The sequence below is a fragment of the Amaranthus tricolor genome, chromosome 5 (assembly GCF_026212465.1).
Source record: "Amaranthus tricolor cultivar Red isolate AtriRed21 chromosome 5, ASM2621246v1, whole genome shotgun sequence".
Classification (NCBI taxonomy): Eukaryota; Viridiplantae; Streptophyta; class Magnoliopsida; order Caryophyllales; family Amaranthaceae; genus Amaranthus; species Amaranthus tricolor.
Window position 1 is genome coordinate 8272007 of NC_080051.1, and position 12100 is coordinate 8284106.

A 12100-nucleotide genomic window follows, 5' to 3' on the forward strand; every position below is an offset into this window, starting at 1 on the left:
AGGTTAAAGTGTAGTAAACACTACTTTGGTGAGAAAGCCTAGCCTATGCCTCTTTAGTTTATTGATCATATTATACTTGCTTTAGTTCATTGCATCCTTATTTACTTTTATGCTTCGTTTTCATTAAGTATTTTTAATTGCTTGCTTTAGTTATTTGTATCACAAGCATCATATTATACGTTTTTAAAAACTTTAATCGATCGAGAAACCATTAACTTAACCCCCACTCTTTGTGGATTCGACTCGTATTACTATTGAAGGTGTATAGTCCCGATCAATACCATAACACACAAACACAAAATAATGACAATAAACTAGGATATGATCAGCCTAAAATGATGAAAGATATGATATTCCTCTGAAATCATGTGATTTTAACCAACTTAAAATAAAGTTTGTTCTGAAACTCACTTTAATTAACAAATATAAACAATAACCTTTTAACAGACTCTGGAGATGTTTTAAATGCTAACCCAATGACCCAATCTTATGTTGTTCACTCCAAACAATTAAACCTCGTGGCATCATTGTTTTACAACCAGTCTACTCGACTACATGATTAAATAACCACTTTCACGAGTGTTACTACGGCACAAGAATATCACAAATATGCTTATCTATGAGTCGAATAAAGCCCTCTGATACGAGTAAGGGAAAAAACATCATAGGAAGCTTATATCATATAGGACTTATCTAGCAAACACAATTTAGACTAAAGCACATATACTATACTACCAATACGAAAAATGCAATTGACAACCATAATGTTCACGTTCTCACTAATGCAAAGAAGTATCTTATACTTTAATGTTAACCTTCACCGTGAATTGACAAAAGAAGTTTACCATATATCTTACTAAACTCTTATGTCATAATTAGTCAATATTAACTATCCTCGCACAGCTTAAATGAGATCTAAATTTTCTAAAATTAACACAGCTCTAACAAAACAAGCAGTATCCTCAAGTCGATTTTTGTGTATCCTCAAGATGTCAGTATGTACCCAAGAATTGTAAATACTTGATAATACTTCCCACACTATATTTGATAACATACATTGAATCACTCATAAACCTCGATACATCATTGAGTTATAACTCCTTGATAATCACAATATTATACATCCAAAGTTTATCGCAAAGCTCGTAACCACTTAAGACTCTTCAATAGTCCTTGATATACAATAATAGCTCAACTGATACTAAATCTTCAATTTTATTCGAATAACACGAAAGTCTCTAAAAAAATGTAGTTGATTCTGACTCAAATGAAATTCAATTTCCTCAACATAACTCTTTTATAAATTCAAAATGTCTCTAAAATGTAATAAATTAAACTCCTTAATAAGTAATCTAAAATGATAATAAATCACACACAAACACCGAATGCTTTATCAAATAACTCAAAAGTCTTAATATTAAATCCTCAATAACACATCTCAAATGTAAATACTTCAAATTATATTATATAATCCACCTATTAATCATAATCCACTAAAGCTTATGCCCACCACTTAAGCAATAATTTTACCTTAACTCAAAATTTAGGTTTTTGTATCCTCAATTTACCACTTCACTTGTCTCTAAGATCTTTTCACCCGCTAAGTAAACTAATAATCCTTCACATTAGTAACGGTCGCAGGTTGGTTCTGATACCATTTGTAACACCCCTAATTTTTATAAATATAAAATATTAAATACCATAAGACATTCATAAATTCTCATAGCAACGAAAAGTAAAAGCAGGGTGTCCGTCACACTCATAAAGTGTAAGGCGTCAAAACAAGTATTTATAACTAATAAAGTTTAAGGAAATTAAATGTTCTAACACTACTACACTCATGACGTACACTATACGTCGCACAACCCTCATGCATTAAACACGTCAAAGAACTTGTTATTACCTGTAGAAAAACAAAAACACAAAACATCATCCACAACTCAATGAATAGTTACTTTAACGTGTCAAACCATTTATACTTGAAAACGTTTGACTTTAAAATATATATTTTTTTAGAGAAATTCCTCGTGGTAACCCTGAAGTTTTGGGTTTTTCATGTGGTGACCAAAACTTTTAAAAAAATCCACATGGTAACCCTGAGGTTTACTAAATTGTTCCACCGTGACCTTGTTGCACATAAAACGTTAGCAAAACGTTGGCAAACATTAATTTCAAAGCTTTAAGGTTGTTGTACACCTATTTATGTGACTCATCATTTCAAATGCCATCAATTTCAACCTTTTCTCCTAAAATATAAACCCTAACTCTACCATCTTTGGATTTAGGGAAAAAAAATATAATTTGCATGAAAGATGGTAGAGTTGGGGTTTATGTTTTGGAGAAAAAAGTTGAAACCGATGGCATTCGAAATGGTGAGTCGCATAAATAGGCGTATATTAGCCTTAAAGCTTCAAAATTAACGTTCGCTAACATTTTTATGTGTAAAAAAGGTCACGGTGTAACAATTACGTAAACCTCAAGGTTACTGCGTGGATTTTTTAAGAATTTTGGTTACCACGTGGAAACCCCAAAACCTCATGCTTACCACTTAGAATTTCTCATTTTTTATAATTTTCAAAATCCACAAAATCGTAAAGTATTTAAATATAAAATATATACTTATATGGTATAAAATACTCAAGTTGTAACACTTGAAAATTATTTCACAATATACATTTATGTAATGTCACAACAAAAATGTACACATCCCCTTTCATGGACTTCTCTCAAAAGGTTGGTCCACATGCCATGTTTTGCTCTTGACAATATAAACATATGTCATGTTTAAGTGCACCAAGTGTTAACCTATCCTACATAGTCCAGCGAAAAAACAATTTTATTAAAATTCACAAATCATATCACCCACTATGAAATACTTTCAATGAGAAAACAAACAAATTAGTTACATCAAACAAGTAATGCATATCCGAATAAATCAACAAAATGCAACCATATTTAGAAGTAATTAGCAAACTTAAAGAATGTGAATAAAACATAAAATGTATATACTTGTTTACTCAAGTATTTTATTACTAGAAAATAATATAATATATAAATATTAGTATATCAAAAATTAGAAATGTGAACTTCTATACCAACGAAACAACGGGGAAACAAACCTTTTAAAACAGTGTTGTCATCTTTGATATTTATAGAACATTGAAAAATATCCATTGTCGAACTAGAGCTTATGGGAAATTTTCTATCAAACTTCAGAATTAAGACATAAAAAAGTATTTGAATTGAAGAGGATATTTGTTGTGTTTGATAAGTATTTGAATTCTCACCAAAGCTATGTATTTATAAGAAAAGATGGAAAAAATGAGAGGTGTAGAAGCAACAATGGAGAGTGTTTCAGTATCATATAAGATGTTAATATAAGAGTGAAGCTATTGTAAGACCGTTCAGTAGCATGCCTATTAACACTACTAATGGCAGACTCCTTGTATGGTTTTAATTAACTATATTAAGTTTCTTTTAATTTTCCTTTTCTTTTGTTTTATGAATTATTACCTATTAACGGTAGTAATGACGTTTTAGTAACCGTAGCTTTTGTTTTGACTTTGTAATTATTATTATTATTATTAGAGTAAAGTATAAAAAACTATCTAATCTATACTCCTTTTTGTAAAAACACTACCTTATGTAAAAGTTTTTGCAAAAAACTACCTTATATAATACAATTCTTTGCAAACACTACTTTATAACGGTTTTTAGCCTTTAACCGTTAAGTTTAACCCTTGACCCTCACGTGACAGTCACGTGATTCTTTAATCAGCCAGAAAACGGGCCTTAACCCCAGCAAACCCAACTGACCCGCGTTCCCTTCCTCTTCCCTTCCCTTTCCCTCTTCCCTTTTCCTTGCTTAAAACAGTAAAAGCCTTTCATGGCTGCCACCAAAAGCAACATCCACTAAGACCACCGGAAAAAGACCCAAGACGGTCCCTAACCATGCGCCAACCACCCAAACTATACCAGCTACCGTGGCTTGAGCCACCGAGCCGCCAAAGTAGGCGTTTATGCACAAGTTTTTCGCAACATTGAAATGAAATTCGACCATCAAATGTTCAAATTATAATTCCAAAATAAGGGAAAAACGTACAACTATCCTAAAATTATAGTTTAGAAATCAAAATGCCATTGAAATTTGAATTTTGAAGGTTAATGGCATTCAAATTTATACGAAAATGGGATTGGGTTAGTTTGATTAGAGGAACCTTCAAATGCAAATGGAAATGTCAATTTTGAAGCAAGCAGCAGAACTTGCAGCCATGGAAGCTTCATCAAATGAAGAAGAAGGTCTCTTTTAAGGGTCACGTGACTGTCACGTGATGGTCAAAGGCCAAAATTAACGGTCAAAGGCTAAAAACCGTTATAAGATAGTGTTTTGCAAAGAGTTTATATAAGGTAGTTTTTGGCAAAAACTTTTACATAAGGTAATTTAAAAAAAAAAGGTATAGATTAGGTAGTTTTTTATAATTTACTCTTATTATTATTATTATTATTATTATTATTATTATTAGTATTGATTGATTGTTCTCAAAAAATGTTAACTTATACTTCGGAAACCGACCATATATAAGTCCATATTTATTATACTATAATACTAAATGGTCAAATAATAACACATACTATTAAAAAGTAACATTGTTATATATAAATTTTAATTATAATATGACCCTTCACGTTATCATTTGACGTGTAATTTAGTCTATACTTATTAAATATTAATTTTCTATAATGTATTATGATATAACATACACATATAACAACTATAAATAAAATAAAATTAAAATAAGATTCACAGTAAATAATGGGATATTACAAATATATTCTGGCACATAATCATGTATTTGATGCTAAAGCCTCTTGAACTCGATGAGACACTCTCTTATTAAGAAAAACCTATCCAAATCCTTGATACCAAGTTTCAAAATACTCGTATCAAGGATATTATGATGGTATAAGTGTTATAGTCCAATCAGAAGACACAAGAAGCGACATCGGCAATCGAAGATATGATGCAAGAGAAGTACCTGCACTTGTTTATCCATGTTAGTAATTTACGAGGGTGTAACTTCTTTAAGGAAAATAGAAGTCAATATGAATTTTGCGTATTTGACGTGCTTATTTTTTACCATGTTTACTACAAATTAATTTTGCCAAATTTCATGCTTTTTAAAGCACATTACGCATGATTTTATCTTATTTTTTGCCGTTTTGGTTGTTTTGTGATTATTTCAGGAGATTCAGAGACAACAAGGTCAATATCGATGTGTTTTGAGACTTAGGCCCGCAAATGAGGACTCTTCCGGATCGCAAACTGAGCTTGGAAGCCTCTTGATATCTCTAAGATGCAAAATTGCTAGTTGCTGCTCCATTCGGGCTAACTAAAATACCATTCAAGCAATTGGTATTGTTCGTGCTCAAGAGAAAAGGCTAAAGCTGCTGAAATTGTCGATTGAACTTGCATGCCGAATAGACATGTCATTCGATCGAATGGTCATAACTTGCCTCAAAGAACTTGACCAAAGTTGCTGGAATAAGCAAATAGCGCTTCATTTGGGCGAATGGACCATGCACTCGAGTGAATGGCTCTCAATACAGCTGCTGGATTGTTGCAAACATCTAGATTCGGGCGAACAGACCTGTTTTCTGCGGAAATGTTATTTCTTCTCAAGCCAAGCACAAGGGTAATTTTGGGCATTCACGGTTTCTCTGTTTAGAATGTGGATTTTTGCTATCGAGTCAAGTATTTTTGGGCATTCACGGCATTCTCAAGCCAAATGCTAAACTGCTCTTTTCTTCCTCCATTATTGAGAAGGTAAACGTCTCTTTTCGTCTATGTTGTTCTTCCATCTTGATCAATTTGAGTTTGAAATTTTTTCTCATTCAATTACTTTTTTGATAACCCTAAATTTTAATTTTGCACTTACGATGACAAACCCAAGCTCACCAAATTGACAAAACCCTCTTTCTTCCCCTGTCCTAGACTTCAAATACCTGTCCTCTATCTTCCCTTTTTTTTTTTTTATTAAAAACACTGTAGTAATGAAAGCTCGTATTTGTCAGTTTTGGGTTTGACGATCCATTGATATCGACAACCTTTACCGTTCTCGTGAGCCAATTCAATTGTTTCATAGTCGTACTGAATCAATTTCATCATTACTGTAGGTAACATTTGGGCTTTCCACCTTAAAATTTTCAATAAACATTTTTGCTATAGAGTCGATTGAAAGAATTAGGATATAATTTTTTTACAATAAAAGAATTAATAATTTAGAGGAAAGAACAAGAACAGAAACATAGAAAAAAGGAAGGAAACCCCAGAAAAACGAGGGTATTCTACAACTGGAAATCTCTCTCAATTTAATTAAGGCCAAGTATATAGATTATAGATTAATTAATGGAAGTGTGAAGAGATTAATGAAAGTTTGATTGGTATTAAATAAGCATGGTGTCGAGTATAGTTATTATAATTAGTTTATATTGATTGGGTTTAACAATGGCTTCGAATTGTTTTTGTGTGTTAAAAACATGATTTTTAATTAAAGCTTATTGCATTGTATTTTTCGAATGCCACGGCCCACAATATTGTGTGTTTTGTTAAATATAAAATTATATGTATTGGTCAATTTATTTGTTTAAATTATTAATAAATAAATTCAATTTTTTTAATTATGTTTTCTCTTATAATATATTAAAACAATGCAAAGTTTTACAGTAGAGCAATATTTGTGAAGTTATTTGGAAAGTTTGGTATACATTGAAATATATAAATGTTTTTGGCCCGGACTATGTAGGGTAGGTCAACTCTTGGTGTACCTAAATGTGACATGTGTTCATGAAAGGGAATGTATTATTTTAGTAACATCATATAAATATACATTGTGAATAATTTACAAAGTGTGACAATTCAGAATTTTATACTATATAATTATGTTTTGATTTATATTAAATAATATAAATACTTTACAATTTTGTGGATTTTAAATAACATTAAACAAAATATTATTTTAAAGTCAAACATTTTTACTTTGACATGTTAGAGTAACTGTTCACTGAATTGTGGCTCATGTTTTGTGTTTTTGTTTTCTACAGGTAATGACAAGTTCTTTGATGTGTTTAATGCGTGAGTGTGTGGCGGCGTGCATTTATTTTTACATTTCGCTGCTACAAGATATTATTTACCTCTTATTGTATGTATTATTTTATATTTATAAAATTTAAGGGTGTTACATCAAGATTGTCATTTGAGGACTCTTAGACAATTAATCTTTACCAATGCTTGATTATATTAAGTTTTCATGAGCATAGATTTCATAGATAGATTACCTAGCTAAAAATTAAGTAATGTTTTTATTCAAGTATCAGTCGACCAAAATCATCAGAGGTATCTTTGCTAAAGACAACCTAAAATGGCAAAATAATATGCAATGTCTAGGTGAATGAGGTCCTTAGACATCATAGAGTGTCGTGACTCGTGACAATGATATCAAATAAGGGTGTGACATTGTGTCTCGATTCTTCTGAAAATAATTACAGAGTACATTAGAACAACTCTTAATTATAACCTTGCCACCATTAAGCAACTGTTGACCAGACAGAAAGGAGCATCTAGACTTTATAGAACATATTACAAGCTTGTACCCTTAAATTTCAATTTTTTGGGAAGAAAAAAAATTCATCTTAACTCCTTTACAATAGCAATCACCAAAGTAGAATTAGTATGGCTTCATTTGAAGTCTTATATGGGATACAGTAAAGGATTATGTTATGTTGGATTAACAACTTACCATTAGACCTGAAATGAATTGTGAGGCCACATAAGTACTTAGGATCATTGGAAACAGAATGAAAGCAAGCCTAGGATAAGTCCAAAAACTTATAATGAACGCTGGAAGAGAAAACATAAGTCGTAGGATAACGAGAATGTAAGATTATGTGCAAAGAGAAGCTTGATCCTAGATGCATTGTACCATATGAAATTCTATGGGGAATTCGAGAGTTTTCTACAAATTGACACTAAAAACCCCTTTATAATTAGAAAAGATGCACAATTTGTTCTATGTATCACAATTACGAAAATATGTGCTTGATTTATCTTACATGCGTTGGCATGAGCTAGGGTAGTTAGTTTAGAGTTAAGTTTATGAGATACCTTTATAAATCCTTAGTTGGGAAATTGAAAAACTTTGAATACATACCATTCCATTAGTTAAGGTGTTGCGAAACGGGCAAGACCGGGATTATTCCAATTTGGAAATTGAGGAAAATATGTTACCTAGATATCCTTACCTGTTTGCTTAAGGTAACTATAATTTATTGTTCTTAGTTAGTTTTGAGGACGAAACTCTTATAAGAAGGGAAGACAAAAATAGTGAAAATAATTAATCTCATTTGAATCACGAATGCGACGTCTAAATTTTTTTTAATTAGTGACGATAGTAATTTGAAAATTTTCTGTAATGATTAGAAACTTCTTAATTCATAACGTAGTTATGAATCGTAATAACATAAAATTTGGAGGTAAAACTTAATGTTGAACTACTCCCATAATATTTTGGGATAATTATAGTACTTGCTCGAAAGCGTTATTTACCCATGTTGGGAATAAATTAATTATTTCATATGCATATACAAGCGATTTTTAAGCATGAAGTACAAGTTACTTAACTTGTTATATGTACAACAATTTTTACCCAAACTTGAAACTATCTTAGATAAACCTTTTTTACACCTTAATCGACCAAATTGAGGATAAATATCACCTCAAATCATCCCCAAATAACAACCCATATGGTTGTTCCTTACCCCCTTTCTAGCTCTTTGTTCACTACATACACAAGCTACACACTCTATCCAAAATCCCCTTTAGTTCTAATCTAGATTGTGCATCATTACAAGCATACAAAAACTAAAATAAGACGCCAAAACAACCCCTAATTTTCCATTTCATCCAGCCATAAACCCAAATATATTTCTCCCAAACTTATCCAAGAACAAACACTAAAATCATTTAAAGTTTCAATACCTAAAACGCCTTGTTCTGTCATCAAATCTTCGAAAACCCATCTAAGCTTCTGAAAGTTTTTGTCTAAAACCCTAAATCTTCCATAAATATAATCTTCATTTTAAGAGCTTTCCATAGACACCAAATTAAACTTGAAGGGATCCACCAAGAAATGAGTAAGTTATTCAATTTCTTTACATCACTAGTTTTGTTAAAACTTGTTCATGTAAAATTCTTTTTATATGAAATCTTTCTATAAACTAAGATCATTATAAAATGGGCAACTTATAGCTAAAACTAAGGAAAATAATCACTTATAAAACCTCTATAAAAATCAATCATATTTGAAAGTAAAAGATGTTATTTTCACAAACTTATAAATTTTGTGAAGAATGTAAGTAAAATTATGGGACTTGAGAAAGTATGTTGCTCGACATAATAAGTATACTCTAAATATGTTAAAATCTTCACATGTATTAGTTTAATATCCCAAACTATAGTAAGTTAAGTGAATATTTGAGATCCTATATAATTATTGAGTTATGGATGAATGCAATATGTTTATTTGAAGAGTTAGAGTTGAGACTTAAAGGGCAAGGACTCGATGTTGAAACCACTTATAAGAACGCTTAAAAACGTATGTTGAACCTTACGAAAAATTTAAATAGGCTTGGAGTTGAGGTATGTCGCATGGGGTGATTTTAAATGATTTAAGAACAACTTGGAAAAGATTTTATATTAACTTCTTTTTAAAAATAAAAAATCCCAAAGAGAAGTTCTTAGATCTAGAAAAACATTTTAAATACATTTTAAAAGTAATTTCAGTAGCTTTATGTTAAAAAAATTTCTTAGATATTATTCTTGAAATTTATTGGTTAAAATGACGTTTTATTGGATTTAAAGGTATTGAATACTTTTATAATGACAAATGGTATTAGACAAACTCTTGAACATCAAAAATAAATAATAAAAGCATATTACAATGTCTCCAAAAATATTTGGCAAGAATATAATTAGTTTGGACTTTTTCTAAATTTTTGAATAATCATTTAATTGTTTAATGTTAAATTGTTATAGACTTGAAAATTTTATCACATACTCATATGGATAGTAATTAATTATGGTAAGAATTTTTGACATGCTTAATGGATATTTAAGGACCTTAAAAATTTTCACTTAGTTATTAATAATAGGTAAGCTAAAAAATGGTAAAATATAAAAGAAATATTGAATGACGCCTTTTGAACATAAAAATTTTATCAGAGATATATATAAACAGTAGATACAATGTTAAAAAATTTATATGAATTTTGATGACCAGATATGGACTAAAATAAATTCTATTCGTTTTATTGGTAAAATAATGACATTAATCATTGAAAATATCCCCATGATTTTTAATAGTTATCTAAAACTTTAGACTCCTTAAAATGGTTTCTTAAATGTCATGTAATTTTTATATCATTTTATTCGAACTCAAATAATTTTTAACATATTTTTTTATTTATCGATAAAATGGCTATACAAAATAATAAATATCAATGCATTACTTTTGTAAATTTAAATGGACTAATAAACATGTTATATGACATTTGAAACTGTGGTATAATTTTATGAAACTAATTATTAATTATTTACTAATTTAATAAATTAATAGAAATTATTTATTTATTAAAAGGTGTTATATCAATAATTCAATTTGAATAAAAATAGTCTTTTATCACCAATTATAATTATACCAATAACCTACTACCTCATAGTATAAAATGAGTTTAACATTTATTTTATAATTTTATGGATTTATGACATCATTTAAATAACAATATATACCTAAATTGATTAGAAAATGTAGTAAAATATTTATGAATTGACATAACCAATTATAATCTGATGCGACAACATTAATTTCATTATAAATAAATTATTATAATGACTGAATTAATCTAGCCTTATTGCATAAATTATATGTATTTTGGAAATTAATTACCAATTTTATTATCGACAAAACTGTCGCGTATTTGAGGAAAGTGTGTGTTATAAAATATTTTGTCATAATGATTTTGTAAACTTATGAATTATATTCTTGTGGCTTTGAATGAATTTTAAAACTCCTTTAAGTTATACATACTTTCCTTAAGAAGGATTGAAACATAACGTTTTAGTGTTTTCCTTTGAAAATCGTATTGAAGTTTAACTACATTTTGAAAAGAGACATTTTCATACATGTTATTAATCCCCCATTATAATACAAAGGTTTATGTTTGATGATATGATTATGCTAATGCATGTTTTACCCATGTGGGAAAGATTATGATTTGATTTTGCTATGTTGCAAATAAATTATGTTTTGCTATATTGCAAATACAATATGTTTATAATATGGGAAAAGTTGATATTTTATGCCTTTTCTAATGTTATTGAAATTCTAAGAAATATATTATATACAATAATATTTTAGCCTAAATGGCAGGTACATATGCCATAACAAATGTTGTGTGCATGATTGAATGGCTCACTAATATTGAGCACGTAATTTACATAATACCATTATGTTACACTTGGTGGATATGTTGCGGACAGTAGACCGACTACCAATCGAGTTACAGAATGACTCACAGAGTACCCATGCAAACTTATAATTCGATTTTGAAATTCATTTGGATCTATTGAGATCCTATGATGTGTGACGAAAAATGAGAACTTGGAATTATTATGAAACCATTGAATTGAGTTTGAATGATGATATGATGTATCAAATGAAAAAGTATCTTTCCAATGAAATTACTCAAACAAAAATATTTTAGCAACTTGTTTGATAGACACTAGTGTTTTATACTCTGCCTTTTTGCTGATATTATGCTTTGTATGTTTTCCAATGGTTTAAACTATTTTAAAGATGCATTTTGAACTTTATACTTATTTTGATTTGGTTGTAATTTTTCTTTATTTTGGACAGCTAAGGCTTTCGTTATATTACTTTAGTTTTAGTTTAAGTATTTTACTTGGACGTTGGTTTAATCTTTAAGTAACCCCCTTAATTGTGGTTACAAAAGTGAGCTTCTACTTGATTAATACTAAATTCAGTTA